The sequence below is a fragment of the Tyto alba genome, unplaced genomic scaffold (assembly GCF_018691265.1).
Source record: "Tyto alba isolate M040663 unplaced genomic scaffold, T.alba_DEE_v4.0 Super-Scaffold_1, whole genome shotgun sequence".
NCBI classification, from domain to species: Eukaryota; Metazoa; Chordata; class Aves; order Strigiformes; family Tytonidae; genus Tyto; species Tyto alba.
In genome coordinates, this window is record NW_024881261.1 from 8,668,606 (window position 1) to 8,690,128 (window position 21,523).

Here is a 21,523-nt window from a genome sequence, read left to right on the forward strand (position 1 = left end):
GCCTTTTAACTGGTTGATTTGAAATGGATAGTAATTTCTTGGACCATGGGCCTGGATTTTATAGTAGTAAACAGTGGTCACTCATTTTTCCAGTTAAATATAGTAGCTTTTAGGTACTGAGTACATCCTTTCACTATATATAAGAAAAAAAGCAAATGCTGTAAAATTACTGATGCATTTAAGGCCATTAAACTGCTCCTTATGTTTCCTTTTTGCACAACTTGACCTATCTCTTTGCCCTGGTAAAAGCTTTCTCTGCATGTTTAATGGCTTTTTTCTTAGTGTTTCAGCTTGTTTTCTGAATTGCTTCTTATGCATCTGCTTAACTTGTTGGGAATTTGGGTGGTTTGTTGTGATTTAGGATTCTGCATTGCATAAAAATATTTTAGCAAAATGTAAAGCATCTCTGAGATTGGTTAAAAGAAATTTGGAAAATGTTAAACTTCATTTGATGTAGTGCCATGTTACTTCTTCACAACTTACTTTGCATCAAGCTTTACATACAAATTGAGCTTTTCCAGAAGCAGGCCAATCATTAGTGAGCTTTACAGAAATATTCAGATGAAGACAAACTTGGAAATTTGACTATTTAATTTTTTATGGAAATGCAAAAATGACCTTAATTCTTAGGAAACAAATAAAATAGGGAAACTTTATGCTTGTATGTTTGTTGAAGCAGCTAATCCTTGTATTGTTTCTTCAATAGCTGCAGTATTAGGACATAAGGATCCACAGTAAATTGTTGATCGTAATAAATTGTGCTCCCTTTACGTTCCCCTTCATGCTGTTGCTACTTCAGAAGCCTGAGTGGTTCAGCTGTGGAGTCGAGATGGCATGGTCTACCATAAAGTAGAATGGATACCCTATTATTGAGCTTATTTAAAGCTTTTGCAAACTCATAGGAGAAGAGAACTCTTCTAAGAGTCATTCTAACATAGTAGTAGCTCTATACCAATACTTTAATTTGCCTTGAAAAGAATTACTGATTAGGGGAGAGCAAAGCATTTCATCCAGAAACTAAATCTCCTTTGTTTATAGCAGGGCTTTCCATAATTTTGCACACTGGAGATCATTTAGTGGCTATGGCCCTCATCTGAAGGCCACAGATGACATTTCATTTGATGTGGTATTCCCTGACCCCATCTCTTTTCAGCTCCCTACGACTCAGGGGCTGAATGCTGAGCAGACTGACATTTCTTCCAGGATCCCTTCAGAAATGGAAACTGATGCTCCTGGCACTGTCCCTTCACTAGCTTCTTGTGATTTTATAGATGAATAGGAAATGCTAAGAGAGTGTGTTTGGAGCTCCCCAGGCTCTAGCTGACTAACAGCTCTGTGGGGATAAGGCTTTAGGGCGCTGATTAGCATCTCTAGTCCAGTTTTTTTCACTGTTCTGAACAGGTAGAAGAGGCCCTATTATCTGTAAGGCTCAACAAATCATCTAGTTCTGTTGAGGTCAGATTCTGTGAAAAAGTCCCTCACTGATCTGAATGTAAAGTACATGTTGTGGAAGTCCTTGATTTTCTGGATCCACAGCCATGTAGCACTGGGGATCATGACTCAGGTACTGTGTTTGCAGTGGGCAGTGAGTGATCTTTTTTGAGCTGTCTTGGTTCCCGCTGTTGAGACTTCATCTGGATTTGCTGTGTTTCTTCAGCTGTATCACATTCTTTATAGCAGTAGCCTTAGCCACTGTTTTCCTAACTCATATAGTTTTCCTGTATGTTGACCAAAATAGAGATTAAGAGAGATTCTGGCTTCCTGCTCTGGAAAATAGGAAGGAAGGTAATCAGTTTCATGCATTTCTGATAAAGAGGTCCTTATTTTATTCCTCTTGGTGGTTGGAGACAAGTTTAAGAGGGTGGTGGGGCAACTGATGGTGGATAGGTTATCCTAATCTGATGGCTTTGTGGTCTCATTTGAATAAGGACGCTTTGCTCATAGCTTGGGGCTTTGAAGCTCTAGAGATGTGAATGGATATTGAAAGATCCTGGCTTTGCTATAGGTGACTTTAGTTAATTTGAATAGAAAGGCTATCCATTTATGTGTTTGATCATAAATGAAACGATAATAAAGTTTGGGCTAACTTTGCACTGTTTCAGAGTCTGATTTATCAGAATGCTTCTACTTTTCTGGGCCACTGTGGTGAGACAAAGTCACCAGAAATCTGACAGTGCCTTAGGCTTCATTCCTCTGATATGTATATCTCGGAGGTGAAAAGACAGAATTTTGACTTTGAGAACTAGTATTCTCTACTGATAAAAGATCATCTAAAAAGTATTCAACATAACTTGGCAAGCAATTTAGGAAGGCAGTTTTAAGGTGTTTGATCTGTAACATATGGTATGTTATCACATGACGTGGCACAAAAAAAAAAAAAGATATTTATTTCCTTTTTAGTTTCAAGAAAGGAAGAAAAACACCTAAGAAATGTTAGGTTTTCTTCCTTCTGATGGTCTGAAAATACTCCAGAAACCTGACGAAATTCATTTCAGAGTACTTAAACAAGCTGAAGCTGTTGCTATACCATTAACAATTATCGTTGAAAACTCATCAAAGAAAGAAGGGATCCCAGGGGGTTGGGGAAAGACTAAGATAGTATCCACCTAAATAAATAAATAAATAAATACAGATGCATGTGCGTGCACACACACACACACACATATATCAATAAAATAAACCTAGGAAATGGCCCAGGGAATTATGATCCAGTTCCCAACCTCAGTTCTTGGAAAGATGATAGAATAGGGTATTAAAAAAATTGATTTAAAAGCATCCAGGGGATGTAAGGTGATAAGGAGAGTCAGTGTGGATTCATTAAGAACAAATGTCAAAGCAGTCTAATATCCTTTGTGACACGGTAGTTGTCAGTTCGTCTGAATTGTAGTATGTGATGTTTAGGTTAAATATTAGGGAAAAGAAATCTAACTTTAAGAATAGCTAGGCACTGTACATAATACCCTGGAGACTGAAACATCCTCTCCACTGGAATATATAGACAGATGCTTTGCAAAGAAAGGGCTCAGTTTGGCTTGACACAGGAGGATGAACTAGATAGCCATTACAGTTCCTTCCAGCCTTGAATTTCTCTGATCTTGTTAAGATTTTACAGCTCAATGCAGGTTTTGAACTGCTTGGCAAAATACTTGACAAAGGGCCTTTCCTTAATTTATGCATTGATGTTTGCAGTAGGAATGCACAACACTAATTTTTCTGCCATTTCCTATGGAAATTAACCAAGTTTTTTTCTCACAAATTTGCATACATTGTGTGAATGCATACTGTATTTTCAAGTAGATAACTTCCATCTGCAAGCAGTTTTTCATGTTCAGTTATATATTTGTGTGATGGCTCACCACATGCAGGCCAGGGTATTATTTTCAAGTATCTCTAAATCAGCAAACCTCAGTGTCCTTATGGAGCCTGTTGGGTGACAATGAGATGAGTGTGTGACTCTAAGAGCTCTGGCTATATGGATCAGATTACAAGATCATTTACTGGTTTAATCCATTTTTAACAGGATTTAAAAAGAGAAAAAACTTACCTCTGTTTGTACTATACATTTCATTTTATCCAGCATTTGAGCAAAGGCCCCAAAGTACAAAACTACTGTCATGGATTCCTGCAGGTGGGAGTTTTGCTTTTGTGTCCTTTCTTTATGCATTCTGCAAGAGCATAAAAACATGAACTTTATCCATTGTATGCAGCTAAAATATAAACCTAAGTTTTGCTTTAATCTTCACTGCTAAAGTTATCTCATTCCTCTTGTAAAATAATGAGTGAATGTACCCCATTTGGCTTAAAGCAACAGATCTATATCCAGTTAATTTGTGGATAAATATGCGTTTCTGCTATTGATGTTTCCTGATCCACACAAAGTGGTTATATTAATACTGAAACATTATTAATCAATAGGTAGCTCTTTAAAAATACATCACTAAGACTGGCCAATTACCTTTAAGTATATATCAAAGGCGACAGAGCAATTTGACTTACACTCATGGTCCATTAGAGAGTTCCAAATATTTTAATTATAAATATATTGTTATCTACAGTGACACTTACAAAACAAATTTATATTTCTCATTATGGCCTCAAAAATTTAAAAAAAAAACCTAAAATTATTCTTCAGTTTTTCAGGTTTTTTTTTCATTCAGGAAAGTACAAAAATATACTTAAGTTTATCTTAGTCTTCTAAATTAAAACTAAATAAACTGTGTGTTATCTCATACTATTTTTAAGATAGTCTGCTCTGTAAGATCACAAAAGTAAGTTATAAAGACAGATCACATAATTGAAGTGTATAGTTCTCTTTGGTTTTATAACCCTAATTAACTCTATTGATTTTTGGTGAAATTGCATTATTTCCCCCTCTACCGAAGGAAAATCTGACCAAAGCATACAATCTATGTAAATTCTCAGAAATATCTTCTCTATTCAAAGAATATAGGCTGTAATTTTGGGAAGCATACAGTGCATTTTTTTTATACCTTGCTTCAAAGTTTAAATAAAACTGTTTGAAATATAAGACCTACTCTAACCTATTTATGGAGTCACTACTGATGCTTCTTCCTCTGTTTTATGAAAGTAATGTGTTGGCTGAAGCAGAGTATTGCATTGTGTTTTACAGTCAGATGAGAAACTGTATATTTTCCTTTCAGATTATCATACCATTCTTCATATAAATTTCCTTATTTAAGTAGACTATTTCCCCTCTGGCTTGTGTCTCTCAACACTTACCCAGCATAAGCAATCTAGGGAGAATAGCATGAGGTGTAGCTGATTGTCATTCAATGCAAGTGAAATCTTTAGGTGAACATTAGTCACTCTTTTAGACATGTTAGCTTGAAGTGGAAGCAGTCAATTATAGAGTAGAGGCTTTATGGCTACATTATTACCATCATACTATTAGGTTTTCGGCAGTAGCATTCTGTTTGATCGATCCATGCCAAGACATTGATGGATAGTTTTGTTCTTCAAATGTCAAATATGTGGGACTTTTGTACTTTATTTATTTACTGCTGCACTACCGTATTGTGGATATCTTTCCTTTCTACATCATTCCAGCTTTAACAGCTAATCATGATTCATTTTATTTGAAGTTTTGGTGTTGATTTCAATAGTGTTTTTAATCTTTCTTTCTCATGCTCTTGAATTACAGAGGAAACTATACTATTGTATTGGATGCGTGAAAGTTTCACACTTGTGTGAGGGCCCTGGAGAGCAAGAGTTGTTGCTGATTGAGAAATGCACATGCATATAGTGAATTTTGAGGTTCTGTTTTCTCATCAATGCTTCTATGCTTGCTTGGGCTCTTTGTTACTTTATGTCTTTCTCATACATGACAATAATTTTAGAACATCACTAGCTTCAAGATGCAGGTTTAATTTAGGTCACAAGCTGTAATCTAAGTACTACTTTTTAACTAAATACATGACTTTGTAAGTATATTCAAAAGTAAAAATACTGCTATTGACACTGATCAATAGGTATATAACCAAACTATTTTTGGTTTTGACGGGGATGAAGAAGCATGTAAGTACAAACAAAGAGCAAATATACATAGGATGCTGTTAATCTCTCATCTCCAACAGGACTGAGAAGAGACTCCTCATCAGCCTGATTGTGAGGGGCTCTGGTTCTAAGTACTTTAACCTCCTACCAGGCTTTTCCTAACAGTGTTATTGAATCCATTCTTCAAGAAAAAGAGTAGATAAAAATGGGAAACTGAAACTCACCAAAGTTTTCTGCTCAGTTTGGTTAAGCATCAAGATTCGCAGACATAAATTAGCAATACAAGGGCTCCACACCCATTCTGCATCCATGGCTTCAGGGACACAGAAAGTCAGAGCAACTGTCATAGAGCTGTGTTTATGCAAGGAGGTTCAGAGTGATGTAGTCTCTATGTTACCACTTCATACAGTGATCGGTGTGCTGTGTTATGTGCCAGAGGAATGACTCTACCACTGTACAACTATTGAGCACTGTCTCTGCAATACTGTACTGGCTGCAGGAATTATCCTCAATGAAGGTTAATATTGTTAATACCAGTGAATTAGTATTTCAAAACTATCCATTTAGGTCAATACTGCACCAGTGCCACAGCAGGATGCAAGTTGGGATGTCAGTCTCATGGTTTGAATTCCTGGCAGCAGTAACACTTTTAACCTAATCAGGAGTGTTAACATTGAAAAAAAAATAATAATAGTGATTTGGGTAAATGTTACAGTTTTGATTACAGGAGTATTATACATTCTTAGTTCATCTCTTATCCATGTCCTTCCAGTGCCTCTCGGACAATGTTACTGGTGCTGGCTAGGTATAATTCTCCACTCCAGAACTGGCTGCAATTCAGTAGTGTGTGTATGAAGTGAGTCTGAATAAAATAGGCTACATTTAAGTGTAAATAGTGTTGTCATTTCACTTAGTGAGGATCACTCCTCACTAATTAGGAGGGCATTCGTTTTACTTTAGTGTTTGAATACCATAATAATTTTAGTGTGACACTGGTTTTCCCTTTCAGTTGCTTTTACTTTATTCCTATGTATGTGTGCATTCACATATTTGTAAACATATACACTAAATAAAAACCAATGCATTCCATGTGTATGTTAGAGTTAAAAATGGAGCCAAGGAGATTGTAAGCTGATGCCCAGTTCATAATAGCATTTTATCAAATGCCTAGTTGATTTAAATGGGTTTAAAGCACAGGCTGAATTAGGTCATAAAACCTGGATCTAGAGTTTATTGGACCTTGATCCAGAGTTTACTAAAGCAAATGGAAGTCAAAATGTTGTGTTCAGTGGGGTTCAGACTGGACAGTAAATAACAGACAGCTGAGGCATGGGGGCAGCACCCCAAAAAAGAGGCGCAAGTGCTATGTAGTTAACAATGAAATCAATATAACTTTATTTCCTGCTTGTCTTTTTTCATGAAGAACTACATTTTTTCATTTGGAAAAAAAGAGAAGTTGGACATTTATAAGAGGTATGTAAAGGTAAACAAGACTAGCTCGGGAAGAGCGATCAGTGGAGAACAGGGGAAAGACCAGAACACTGAAGACAAAAGAGAAAGAAGCTTTTGTCTATTGCCAAGTGACATAAGTGGAAGTGAAAGGTAATTTAGAGTAGACAATGGCAGTGGTATAATTATTAGTGCAGTCTAATTTATTAAATAACATAATGATCTCAAGTTAATAAACTCCCAGTTGCATGTAGGTAAGTGATATACTTCTTACACAGCCTCCTTACCTTCATTTTTTACTGCTTTGTCTTCTGGACACACAGTGGGATGGTGACCATCATAATCATTATGAAATCTCTAAGTCAATATCATTTAAGTTGCTTATTTCCAATGTATCTTATTTCCCTTGTTCCATTATGTGCACCTGCCTCAATGCACAAATCTCCTTGATCATTGGCTTTTGAAGCCTCAGCAATGAGACTTAAGATGAAGTCAGGAGCAACACAGTGATTGCAGCTCACATAAGCTTCCTGAAGCTGATCCTCAGCAAATCCATGAATAGACAAGAGTTACCAGTGTTACCTTCTTCACATTATGGTGAATTTATTTATATTCAGCAGGATTGCATCGGGACCTACTGATAGAGAAAAGAAGAGCAGCTGGCAGTGGATTAATGGAATGAGGGTCATATTGTTTGGTAGATAGGCCAGATAACTGCCCCAAATGGCTTTCACTAGCAGTAGGGAAAGGGGGGTGATTCCGTGCCTCCACAGCTGCTGTGACTTCTGCTATTCTCTGACTCTATTGCTTTCGCTGCTATGATGGCGACTTTCACCCCACCCCTACTGCTGCTGTCACTAATTGAGCATCTGCCCCATTTCTGTTACTGCTGATTTCACTATGATTTTAGCCTCTTCTTTTACTTGTGCTAATGTACTTTTGTCATCACCACAGAGACATCTGTGTCTATGTGATAGGAGTTGCAGGAGAGCTTTAAACATGATAGAGCTGTCCTCTTGTTGTGCTGGAGAGAGTATCTTTCCACACTCTTTGCTTTCAGATGTTTCCTGATTTATCCCATCAGCTGCTGTTGTCAGACTCTATTCACAATCACTTCTTCAGCCCTCTGTCCTCTCTTGATTTTCCTTCTGAAAGAGTAATACCGCAGAATAAGCAGGTTAATTTTTCTACTAAGGTTTTATATACTTTGACTCTTTTTTTCAGGTTATAGCCATCAGGAGCAAGCTGCTGTCATAGATAAGCTAATATATACTCCTGCAGTAGACAGTCAATGCATGTAAACCATCCCTACATACACTGGTATTGCTTGAGGCTGGACTAAGCTATGCTTCAGCAACTCTTGAATTAACAGGTTTTGTCTGTCTGTAGCGATCTCCTGAGTACAACTCATACAGTAACTCAGTGTCGAGGTTTAGGCCTGGTTGGCAGCCAACCACAATGCAGCAGCTCTCTCTCCCTTCCCCTCCAGCAACAAGAAGGGACAGAGAGCCAGGCTTGGGGTCCGAGATAGGACTGGGATGGGGAGAAAATTCCCCTTTATGGTCACGAGCAAAAGGCAGACTCGTTAGGGGAAGAAAAAAAAGAACATACATTTATTACAGACACTAACAACACATAACAGAGTAGGACAGTGAGAAGCATTGCCACATCTTGAGAACACCTTCCCCCCACCCCTCCCTTCTTCCCAGGCTCAGCTCTGCTCCCGATATCTCTACCTCCTCCCCCAGTGGCGCAGGGGCAGGGAATGGGGGGTGCAGTCAGTGCTGCCACTTTCTTCATCTTCAGTGAGGGGAGTATCCGGAACTTGTTCCTCCTGCTCCATCGTGGTCCCCCTCTCACAGGAGACAGTCCTCCACAAACTTTCTCCGACTTGAATTCCTCCCATGGGCCACAGCGTTCCCCACACTGCTCCGTCATGGGTCACTAACTTCCTCCGACTGGATTCCCTCCCACGGCTGCAGCCCTTCCCGAGCTGCTCCGGCGTGGGACTCCCCCGCATGCTGCAATCCTCCCAGCGCTGAATTATAGCAGCGGGGCTGCCTTTTCCCATGAGACCCCGGCCTTCTTCGGGCACGGAACCTTGATTATCAGAGCAGGAGCAACAGGCCATAAATCAATGTCTGCTCCACCGTAGATCTTCATGGGTGGCAGGGGGGGGCCGCCCTGCCGTCTCACCACAGGATACAGGGGGGTCTCTGCTCCGGCACACCTCCCCCCTCCTTTCTTCCTCCGTTCCTCCACTGACCTTGGTGCTCACGCAGCTGCAGCAACTCCTCCTCACAAGTCCGACTGCCCATCACCACGTCCCTTCTTAAATACGTTATCGCAGAGGCGCAGCCGATTGGCTCAATTTTCCAAACAGAAGTGGAGCTGACTTGGGGCTGGGGGAGCTTCGAGAAGCTTCTCACAGGGGGCCTCCCCGATAGCCCCCTCCCCTGCCACCAAAAAACTCCACCACTCACTCAACCCAGGACACTTAGTCAATGGATTTTTTGGTAATCTCCATGGTTTTTCAAATCTGAGAATAAAATAGCATAAGTTTAGATATCAAGAAAATGTGACACGTTATGAAGAAGGAATTAGTAGATCGGGGAGGACTAGTTTAAACGAAGAGTGGAGTGATGGAAGAATGACAGTCTTCAAGAAGTTTAAATGCCATTACCAAGAGGAGAGGAGTAGAGTTAGGAAGGAAACGGGCATTATGTTGTGGAAAGTGATAGATTAGATGCCAGGAAAATATTTTAATGGGATGCATAAGGAATACTGGATAGCTATTTGGAGAGACTGTGGGGTTACTGAAAAACAGGTTAGAGCATAGATTAGGCAGATAATTAGGGTGGGAAGAGACCTTTGGATGTCATTGAGGTCCCACTCAAAGCAGGGTCAGTTTCCACCCTGTAGTCCTCCTATCCAAATTCTGTTTTTCCAATTTGGCTGCAGTGATGAATATGGGGGAATGTATCAAAAGGCTTGCTAAAGTCAGTGTAAATTGACACCGTGCTCTCACTCAGTCCACTGAACCAGTCATCTCAATGTAGAAGGCAGTCAGGCCTGATTTGACCTTAGTAAATCCATGCTGACTGTTTTTCTTCACCTTCTTGTTTATATACATGGATATGGCTTCAAGGAGGGTTTGCTCACTAATCATCCCTGCAGCTGAGGTTAGGCTGACCCACCTGTTATTCCCTGTATCCTTCTCTTTGCCCTTCTTGAAGATACTTGTGATGTTTGCTTTACTGCAGCCATTGGGAAGTTCCCCTGCTTGAAAAGAACTATGAAAAGCAGATCAGCCTCACAGTGATATTTCCCAGGTCCCTCAGCACTTTTGAATGACTACTGGTCCTGTGGGCTTGGTATGACCAAGATAGTAGCAGTTGGGATTTGTTCTGGCTATAGCTGGTCTTGTTGTGGGGCAGGAAGGTGGATTATTTTTTGAAATCCCTTCCAACCTTGTGATTCGAATATCAAATATGAATACCAGCTTTATCATGTGTGAGATCTTGTCTTTCTAGAATTTTCTTCCTGATCTGATAAGCTCTCCTTTGACATCTCCTTTCTCTGCTTGAATCTAAAGGCACTAGAAATACAACTTTTTTTTTTTTTTTTTCCATTTTTTTAGTCCAGTTAGACTTTTGAGGAAGAGTTTCTATACATTGTGAAAAGAGTTGCTGTGGGTCATACTCAAATCTTATTAAAAAAAAATAAAGTGAAAATCCTACCAGTTAATTTTTATTTATGCACCATTTGTGGAGCTTCTCTTTATGCTTTGCCATGGGCAAATTTCATGTGATGTCCAAATTTGGACATAGGGATTTATATTTTTGTTCCTGGTATTGGAGTTGTGCCCATTTGTATGTACATTTATAGTCTAATTTGACGGCTTTCGCAGCCCTTTTCCTGTTGTGCCAGACAGTATTCACGTTCCTACCTTTCACCTATTTCTTTTTGGTTCACATTTTAACAGTTTAATTATTTAATGAAATTTTAAAAGTAAAACAGAAAAATACAGCTTTATTGACAAAGCAATTCTTGGTATGTAGTTGAAACTTTAAGATACATGTTGGAAAATTTCAAAATACTAAACCCCAAAACAGACCCTGTGTTTACATTTTATAGCATATGCTATGGCTGAGACTGAAATAAGACAAGGTACAAAAGAGTAATAATCATAAGCTTAATATTTTGCATAGTCAAAAATATATAGCTAGTTTATTAAAATGCTCTAAAACCACTTGCTAATAATTCAAAATCCAGTTATAGTTCTAGAGTTTTTCTGAAAAATGTTTGGATGTTTTGCTTGAGCCATTGTGAAAGTTAATTTCTTTTAAGTGTCTTTCCTCCCTCCATCAGGCTTACTGTTGATACCACACTGAGCTCAGACATCTTAGAATCAGACTTAAGTTAGACAAAAACATTTGGATTATTTCTCATGTTTATTAATAAATATATAAGTAGCTATCTTGTGAAATGAGACATGAATCCAAATAGTATTGAAACATTCTATGTAGCTATACATGTGTGTATACAAATGTGTCTGTATTCATATATATGAGAAAGATCTAGGCCATTTTAAAATAAGAATGTACTGTGCTGTCAGTGTAATTGTAGAATTCCTCTGATTTTGGTGCACAAATGTAAAGAAAGCAAAATCCCATGTTGAATATGTTTGCAACAACAAGAAGTAGTTTGGTTAGAAAAAATACTATATTGAGAGCCAAAAACTTTTCCTTGTCCGAGCTCTGTGGTTATTTCAGGTTTTGATGTCATAGCTACGAGCATATCTGGCCCCCTCTTTTCTGTAACTGGCACGACTTCAGGAATAAAGCAGTTGTTAGTGAGCAGAGGAGGACTTTGGAATTTCCTGCACTCCTGCTGTGTAGATTCAAATGCTAAGTTTAAATAATGGATGAAGCTAAGATTATTATAATTGATCATTGTATGATTTATATGGTGTAATTATAACTAGGTTGAGAAAGAATTTTCAAAAGCTAGTTTCCTGGTAGCCAGAGCCATTAAATAACAGTGTGCTGCCAAAACAAAAATTAGGTGGGAACGTAGCCACAGAGTTCAGAATGTCTGTCCTCCACCTGATTTATAACTACCCTTATGATGACAGTATCAGTGGTATTTTCTTATTAGGAAGAGTAAGAGCTATTTAAATTGTTTTTCTTATCTTTCTAACAGAACTCTGCATTGTTTTAAGCTTAGTCAAGCATAATAACTGGAAAACTGCAAAAATCTAATGTATAAGAAAACTAAAAGGTGCAAGAGGTTGAAAAGGTTAATTAAAAGTGTAATTATTGCATTTACTGAGACAGTCCAATTAATCATTTTATTCCATTGGTCATGTGATACAGAAACCATTGCTACAGATAACTGATTTCTAGTGCTGGCGTACATGGTCTGTGTTCATGAAAATGTGTATTTTTCTACAAATGGTAATTTAACTTATTATTTTAAGCCATGATTTTTTTTAAAAAGTATTTTTATTTGAATCTATTTTAAAGTAGTAGCTAATGTTTAACACTGTATCTTCACATAATATTTTCTGCAGTTATACTCCCTCTGAAGAGTATGGGAGCATTACCCCCTTGATACTTGTAGTCTTACAGCCCCATGGGAGGTTTGCTTACAGCTTAATGGGGTTGTAGGTATAGAAGAAATAAAGCACTAGAAATACATCATTATGTAATGTGATCTCTGTGAAACAGTGTATATGACCAACAAAGTGAATTCTCAAGTGTCAACAAGCACATCTAAATGTAATTTTTACCACGTCAACTGGAAAAAGGCAAAAAGAACCTTGAAGGATCAATTACAAGGGTCATAACCTTGTATTATCTGATTTGCTATAATATTCACACAAGTTTTATTGGAATGGAACATAAATTTAAAAAATAGTGAGATTAGAAAGGATTGCAATGCTAGAGCAAAGAGCTAGAAGCTTTCTCCTGGTTTATTTTGCTGGGGCAGCACTTTAGAGGGAGCCCATTATAAGCAGGAGAACAGTAGTTATGTTAACACGGTAATTAATCAAGTTGGAGGAAAAGAGGAAACAAGTTGTGAATTCAATTCTGCACTAATAAAAAGAAATGCTGAAAGTTACCCTGTAAATTGGCATGACTTTGGTAAACAGTCCCTTACTGTGTCTTGAGAACTTGCATGCAGTAAATCACTTCTCATGGCAACCGTGTAGGTCTGAATATTTTCACAGGTTTATTGTGTATTTCTGTGTGTGCTAGTTCTTTCTCAATTCTGTTGACTTAGTATTTAGCTAATAATAAAATACTGAACTATATAACAGAAGAGCATATGCAGTAACACATTTTCACTTTGAATATTTTAAGGGGAAATTAATTAGAGGAACTCAGCTGAAACAGTGGCGATAGCCTTCCACATCACAAAACCAGCCTCTGACAGTACAGAGCATGAATTGTATATGGAAAGACTGAGATCACTCCATCAGAAAAAAATACATTCTGTATATGGTCCCGGTCATGCATAATCCATCCTTAATACTAGTACAGTGTAGATATGTTAAAATGACCTTTATACCCTAAAGCTTTTTAGGATAGAACTGAAATAATTGGTGCAATAATGTGAAAAATAGTGACTGGATCAATTTGCAACAATTGGAACTTTGTTTGTTTAGCAGCCTCTGATTTTATTCATACGTTTATGCCTCCTATGTGAGATACCTTTGACTGAAGATGTAAAAGTAGCATTAAAGAACCAAATTTCTGAATTTAGATTATTGAAAATTCAGAATAACTCTGGTGAATAAAATGGATTTAACTATGCTGACATGCATATAATGCAAAACTGCTGTCCTCAGTGCTACCTGGAAAATTAGGGAGCCTGGCATAATCTTTCATTAGCTTTGTAGCACAAAAGTGATCAGGATATTTATTTAAGTGAAGACAATTTTGGGAGCAGACCACAATGTTGTTAGTGCCAGGGGCAGCGTTTCCTCTCCCTCCCTGCTCTCATGGAACAAAAATTTAAACCAGTTCACTGTAGGGTTATAAGACTTTCCTCTTACATAACCTGTAAGTCGATGTCCCTCAGCCACCTCTGAGTTTTCTGCTCAACCTTTCCCCATTCCTCCCTAGGAAAGACTGAAGGTATCAGAGGAAATCATAAGACATCACTTCTCCCCTTTTCATCAACTCATATCCAGCATAAGAGTTTTCTCTTGTAATCTTTATCTGCAGTGTCTGTGGAATGGATGAGGAAACGTTTAACTAAAGGTAGCAGGATCTAACTTTAAACGGAGACAAGAGTCCTGCTAAGTATTAGAGCCCAGATCCAGTGGTGAACTTGGGCAATGCAAAATGCAGCACATAAGGCATGTGACCCTCTTAGTAGAATTAAACTTCCAGGAACAGAGCAAGAGATAGATTTATCCACCTAAAAATCAGGAACCCCTGCTTCCAGGTGATATCTAAAATCCTTAGCAAGATGTTCAGAATCCTTATAAAGTGCACGGGAAATACTGTATTAAAAAAAAAAAAAAAAAAAAAAAAAAAAAAAAAAACCAACCAACCAACCAACCAAACAAAAAACCCCAAAATACCCCAAACAAATCAAAACCAAAACAAAACCAACCAACCTAAAAAAAAAAAAGACCCAAAACCAACAAAAATCCCTGCACAATAAAGGTTTAGATAAGCAGTAAGAAATACAGAAACTGAGATTAGTTGGAGGACTTTGGACCTGAGGAGCCAGATTCACAGCCTCAGGCAGATGCATCTGTCCGTGCAGCTATCAGTGTATGCTCCTGAGAGTAGAGAGCCACTCTTTTTTTAATGGGCACCTAGCAGAAGATGCCATGGTGCTTTAGTCATTAAGTTAGTGATCAGAATAGTCTTTGAGGAAGTGGGATGCCTTTGCCCTCTTTCTCTTCTCTGTGGGTTTTCACAAAGCCTGGGAGGGTACCTTATGGATTAAGCGGTAGGTTGGTCTGGATGGAAGGGGAGGAGATGTGGTATAGAAAGGGTTATGTGTTTTTGGAATGGATTAGAAGAGAGCACAAGTAAAATCATGCCTCTGCGGACTTAAAAATAACAGAGTCATCTTCAGGGAGGGAATCCTGGTTTCCCGTCATTGCTCTTGTAAGAGAAATAACTATTTCCCGGGTGCAGGCCAGAACCCAGCAATCTGCCTTCCAGGGAGAGCTCTCATCCTTGGGCTGAAGTGTCATGTTCTCTCTTGTGTTTTGCAATTTGCACTATTTCCTGTGTGTCTTCTTGAGAACACTTTATAATGTGGTGGTTTGAGAACTGTTATGGGAAGTGAGAACAGTGGTTCTGAGTCTCCAGGTCAAGGAAGGGATTGAACCAAAGTCTTTTAGGTCGCGACTGAAGATTCACCAGTGGAATCTCATAAAAACAAAGGCCAGGGTGTTTTGAAAAAAACGTTGGGCATAGCAGTTGTGCATAAAATGGTAGCTGAGTGATGTACACTTCCAAATCATGTCTGTTGGTTCATACTAAGCAATGTAAATGTTCTTGATCTTGATAGGGCTTGGACAGGAGACGGTCTTTATCTCCTCCAATATGGGTGTATTCAGAAAAAAGTTTTAGGGACTTTTTTTGTGCGGAATTTTTGTTACAAAGACTTATATGAGTGGCCAGGAATGTAAACTGTTCCAACTTTTGTCTTAGGAACCTAAAGTCTCAGTTTATGCAGTTCTGTTTGTTTAGGTCATTTTGTTGCTCTAGCCCTGGGTGTGCCCTTCTGCACACAGGAGCCAGTTTTGTCCTTGTCACCTGGTGTACCTACTGCTGCCATTGATTGTAATTTCAACATGCATCTTGTCATACTTGGTAGTACTCTGAAAGCCCCGGTTATAGCTGCTAATGTATTAGCTTTAATTTAAAAAGTAAAGCACCTGCTTGTTATGATTATGGAAAAGCTTTGAAGTAGGCCCGACTGTTCATTAAATGCTGAGTAGAAGAAAAGTAGAACCTCAGAGTAGCATGTATGTGTATCAGTCTCATGATTTCTCAGGGATGACTTGTTTTTTCTCTGCCATTTGGGTTTAGAAATAATTTGTCCAGGAAAATGGTAGTTCATTTGAATCCATTAAGATGCAGATGACAGTATTTCCCATGCTTTCCTTATTTTTTAATCGGTTGTTCTTACAAAGCAGAAGTGCTCCTTATTTTTTAATCGGTTGTTCTTACAAAGCAGAAGTGCTTTGGTGAATCCCATAGAAGCACTTTTGTTAAAGAGGGATCATGGTTCTCCTCTTTAATCTGGTCAGTTTTTGGTTCCTACATGCCATATTCTGTACCTGCCTTGGAACAGGCCCATACCCATGTGGTCTCCTCTATCCCTTTGTAATTTTGTCTTCCATCACATTAACATTTACAGCTCTCTTTACAGCATTCCGTTCACTAAAACCCCTAAAAAACCTAATAATGCTAATTACTTGCAAATAGTAATGGTAATTTTAATGGCAACCTCAGTAAATTGCTTTCTATGTGCTGTAAGAAAATTGAAAACTAAGTGTCTATTGTTGTTTAATAAGAATCTTATAGAACAAGTAATAGTTCTTTCACTCTTTACATCTAGTAGGAGCACAAATAAGAAGCTCCCAATATCCACTGAGAATCCCTTCTTGTGCACCATGGGGTTAACAGGAGTTGAGGAGACAGCCAAAGGCTCAGTAGGTGCGGAAATGAAATAGAAATGGAAATGCAAGGAAGATGAAAGATTAAGGTGAAGAGACTGGGAAAGAGGGTGAAGCATAAGGAAGATCATACAGGGCACAGGAAGCCCTATTAAAACTTTAGAAACATCTCTGGATAAAAGACTGGAGCATTTGGCTGGCTTCTTTCTGCTGCTGTATGGGAGCTTGAGCCCAGAACTGCTGCAGCTGTAAAAATGTTGGACCAGGGTGGGGGCGTTCAGGAGATAACAAATATCAAAGTGATTACACCTTATACTATAATACATGGCCTGCTTTTTATCAGTAAAATTTATCAGAAAAAAACTTACTACTTGGATGCATGTGTTACATGAGCAGTAGAAAAGCTGTGAGCCGGTGATCCATGTAGAGGCAAGTTAATGCCATGTAGATCCATGTCAAGTAAGCCTGTTGTTGCTGTCCCAGAGTTTTTGCGCATAGTGTACAGCAAACTGCCTGGTAGGAGGACATTCTGAGACAACCTAACTATGGATATTGGGAACTGCTGCTTTCCCACCAAGGCAGCAGCTCGTGGCTCTGGCTGTGTTCTGCCATGACTCTGCCTGCACTGCATCAGGGTAGAGCCCGTAGCAGTGCAGCAGCTCCCAGCTGCTGGTGACTTCTGCTGGGAGGCAGCACCCTGACGTTTGCAGATCTGTTCTGCTGGGCAGCTTGCCACGGGTGGGAGCCAGTGCCTCGCACGCAGGCATGAGGTATCACTTATCACCTGCCTGGAAGTAACTTACCTTGGAGTCTGCAGTGATTTGGCAGGAGTGGAGAGCTGCACGGTTTGGCAGAGATTTCCAGAATGGGCCCAAGGCAATGCAGACTTGGGAGAAGAGGAACCTCAGGGTGGGGAAATGGTGGTGGGAAGGAATCATTACTTGTCCCAGGCTGCTGCTCTGACTGCTCTCAATCCATATCCAAGTGCCCCAAGAGAGGGGGGGAACTGAAAAAGAATCTCCTTACACAAGCCTTTCCCAAAGGATGCTGGCAGGAAAAGTTGCACTGGATTAGATCCATTTGCTCTTAACGTAGTCAGTACCTAGTAAGTGCCAAACTCCTGCCTCTCTTAATAATTTAAGCTTTGCAGAACAGAAGCTGGGTGAAATTTTGACCTTATGTATTACTGCTGTGTAAGTAATCCTCAGAAACGCTCTCGGTATTGTTAACTGTTTGTAGTTACTACAGGATTTAGGAATAATTATGTTGTACTTACGCAATAAAAATAAAGCATAATGTGTGTTCTGGATTGTAAAGTTTTCATTAAAACATGATTTAAAAGCTTGTGAGAAGTTGGCATTAATAAGAAGAGTTGGTTCAGGCAGTCTTGTTTAATTCAAATGCAGTTGTTGCATCTCTCATGTGTTGAATGTTAGTTTTGTTTTTAAAAGGTAAAAATAATTTATATGATGTGATGATAAATATTACAGAAACAATAGCTATAGACATATATATCAAAAGAGAAAAGGCAAATGCCGTGTTACAGCCAGTGCTAGTTTAAAAAACAAAAACCAAAAAAAACTTGATCCTTGTTCAGAGTTGACATGTGCAAAGCATTTGACACTGTCCCGCACAATATCCTTGTCTCTAAACTGGAGAGACGTGGATTTGATGGGTGGATCACTCTGTGGATGAGGAACTGGCTGGATGGTCGCACTCAGAGAGCTGTGGTCAACGGCTCGATGTCCAAGTGGCGAGCAGTGACGAGTGGCGTTCCTCAGGGGTCGGTGTTGGGACCAGTGCTGCTCAACATCTTTGTCGGTGACATGGACAGTGGGATTGAGTGCACGCTCAGAAAGTTTGCCAGTGACACGGAGCTGTGTGGTGTGTTGACACGCTGAGGGCAGGGATGCCATCCAGAGGGACCTGGGCAGTTTGAGAGGTGGGCCTGTGCAAACCTCAAGAAGTTCGAGGCCAAGTGCAAGGTCCTGCCCATGGGTCGGGACAATCTCAAGCAGAGATACACTCTGGGTGAAGAGTGGATTGAGAGCATCCCTGAGGACAAGGATGCGGGCATATTAGTGGATGGAAAACTGACTGTGAGCCAGCAATGTGCATTCACAGCCCAGGAAGCCAACTGTGCCCCAGACTGCATCCAGAGCAGGGTGGGCAGCAGGTCGAGGGAGGGGATTCTCCCCCTCTGCTCCTGTGAGACCCCCCTGCAGTGCTGGGGCCAGCTCTGGGCCCCCAACAGCAGAAGGACACGGAGCTGCTCGAGCGGGGCCAGAGGAGGCCACGGCGATGCTGGGGGGGCTGGAGCAGCTCCCCTGGGAGGCCGGGCTGAGAGAGTTGAGGGGGTTCAGCCTGGAGAAGAGAAGGCTCCGGGGAGCCCTTCGAGCGGCCTCCCAGGGCTTAAAGGGGGGACGGGAAAGGTGGGGAGGGGCTCTGTCAGGGAATGTAAGGATAGGATGAGGGTTAACAGTTTTAAACTGAAAGAGAGTAGATTTAGATCAGATATAATGAAGAAATTCTTTTCCGTGAAGTGGTGAGGCGCTGGCCCAGGGTGCCCAGAGCAGCTGTGGCTGCCCCCTCCCTGGAAGGGTTCAAGGCCAGGTTGGACGGGGCTGGGAGCCCCCTGGGCTGGGGGAAGGGGGCCCTGCCCAGGGCGGGGGGGTTGGAACTAGATGGTATTTTAGGTCCCTTCTATAATTCTGTGATTCTATGAATCTGTGTAGGGGAATATGTGTCTTGAGTAGATAAAAATCACATGAAATATATGAATATGCATAACTGTTGTTTGTGAACAATTCGTACCTAAATCAGCTTTCATCCAGGATAATTTCAGCTGCTGTTTGTACTGTCAGTGAATTGGCCTATGCTCTGCGTTTTAAAAAGATTGTTTAACCTGTCCCTTTTGATTTTTGAGGTGTTCGTATTCACAGTGTTTTTTAGTTCTATAGCAGCATTTATTGCGTTTTGGACCCTTGATGGAAAACACTTATATGATTATCAGAAAAGAGGTGCTTTATTGCATTATGCAATTTTTTAAAGCATGCTTTATAATATACAGTAAGCTGATATCTGTTCATATTGCAATGCCCCATTCAGAGCTCTTCCACAGAATTTTGTTTTAGAGTGGAATTCAGCAGTTGACTCCCAGGCACAAATAACCATGTAATTACTTGCAATCACATAGTAATTAGCATGTACTATTCATATATTGCATAATTATATACCCTGCAGATTACATAGTAATTATATTTGTACTAAACATATAATTCTATATACTGTATTAAAAAAAACTTTGAGAATTCATAGTTAATATTATAGGTGTATGTTAATGTACTACAACATTTTATATAAAAAAGTTACAATTTTATAAGTCTTTTTCTGGATATTTTATCTCTTCTTCATCTGGTTTCCTTAAGCTGTGGTAGGCTGCTATTATAAGAAATGATTGGATCTGTTAATTTATAGTCAAATATTGCATGTTTATAATTTTGTAATTTATGAAGATAAGAAGCAAAAAGTTGCAGTTTATTGTGCAAAAACTGAGATTGAGAAGGACTTGGAGTGTGAATGTTAAATGTACAAAGGTTACGTGTACAAACCCACTGGACATAGTAACAGCATACTGCTAGAGTGAAAAACAAATCTAATGCTACTTAGTTGTTTCATTATTTCTGGGTAGGTAAGATAATGGAATAGTAGCAGGTGATATATTTGTATAATGTGAAGTGTGCACCAGCACCAAGGCCCCTCTTGGGCACAGTCAGTTCAGGCAATTGCAGTACCTTACTGCAGAACGTCAGCCAACCTACACCATCTTTTCCTGCCATGGAAAAAGATAAAAAGTTAATGTCCTTATCATCTCTCAATGAGTGACAAATGGTAGGAGAACGGAGAAGAGTTGCACTTGTAGAAGGGCCTTGCACTGAGTTTTGGGGAAAAGGTAGAAGATCTAGAAAAAAAAGCTATTTTTAAGAGGACCTTAGAGCTTTAGATCATTTTAGATGTTTTATCTTTGGCCAGCTCCTGAAGAGGTTGCTGCAGAGTTTTAGATACTTGTAAAATGTTGTTCAGCTTGCAATTTCTGTAGCAATGGAAGTTAATGTATTTTCTGTGGTGTTGGCATTCCTAATATCCAAAGCAGCATTATGATTATTCTTAATTGAATTTTGCATTCTAATGCCAGTTGCCTTCATTTTCAAGCAAAACATATATTGGGTTTTAATATCTGGATAATGTATTACAAAATTAAATGTGTAATTATAGTCTTAACTTTTATCTGAGTTTAATTTTTTCTATAACTTTTTGTAGAGTGTGCGTGTGAGAGAGACGTACTCTTTGTTTTAAAATGTTTCTTTCAGGCGTTGTTAATTCTATGTCAGTTTCTTCAAAACTTGTAAGCTTCTTAAAACTTCCAGGGTTCAGGGAGCATCTGTAGATCTTACAAAAGTGTCTTTAAGCATGGTGCTTCCAGGCCTTGTGAGTGGCCTTAGAGTGGTGCTGCACCTGCTTTTCTTTCTGTCTGGGTGGGCTGTTTTGCTACATTCAAAACTGTACTAACAAGCATGTGGCTTTTATATTCTGCAGAGTACGCAAATTACATTTCAGTGTTGTTACCTGATGTAGACACTGAATGCCACACTGTTCAAGGAAAAAATGAAAAATGTCAGAACTTTACAAAACCAGAGTTTTTGTAAACATGTTCTCACTGTGTTCTTGTGTGATGGGCCAAAGGTATCCCTTTCAATATACCAGCGATTTTAATAGTTTTTAGTGAGGCCAAGTCTTACCCAATAGTCATCCTGCATATCTTCTCCTAAGAAGATGAAGTACAGCCTGCCTGCTGTAATCATCATTTATTTGCCAGCATTCTGATCTTAACAAATGCCTGTG

At 39.4% G+C, this 21,523-nt stretch overlaps 1 protein-coding gene across 1 annotated transcript in view; it reads left to right on the forward strand.

The window, feature by feature from the left end:
* The window catches only part of GFRA1 (GDNF family receptor alpha 1), a 157,593-nt gene that overhangs the window by 69,481 nt on the left and 66,589 nt on the right, over positions 1–21,523 (forward strand). The window lies entirely within an intron of this gene.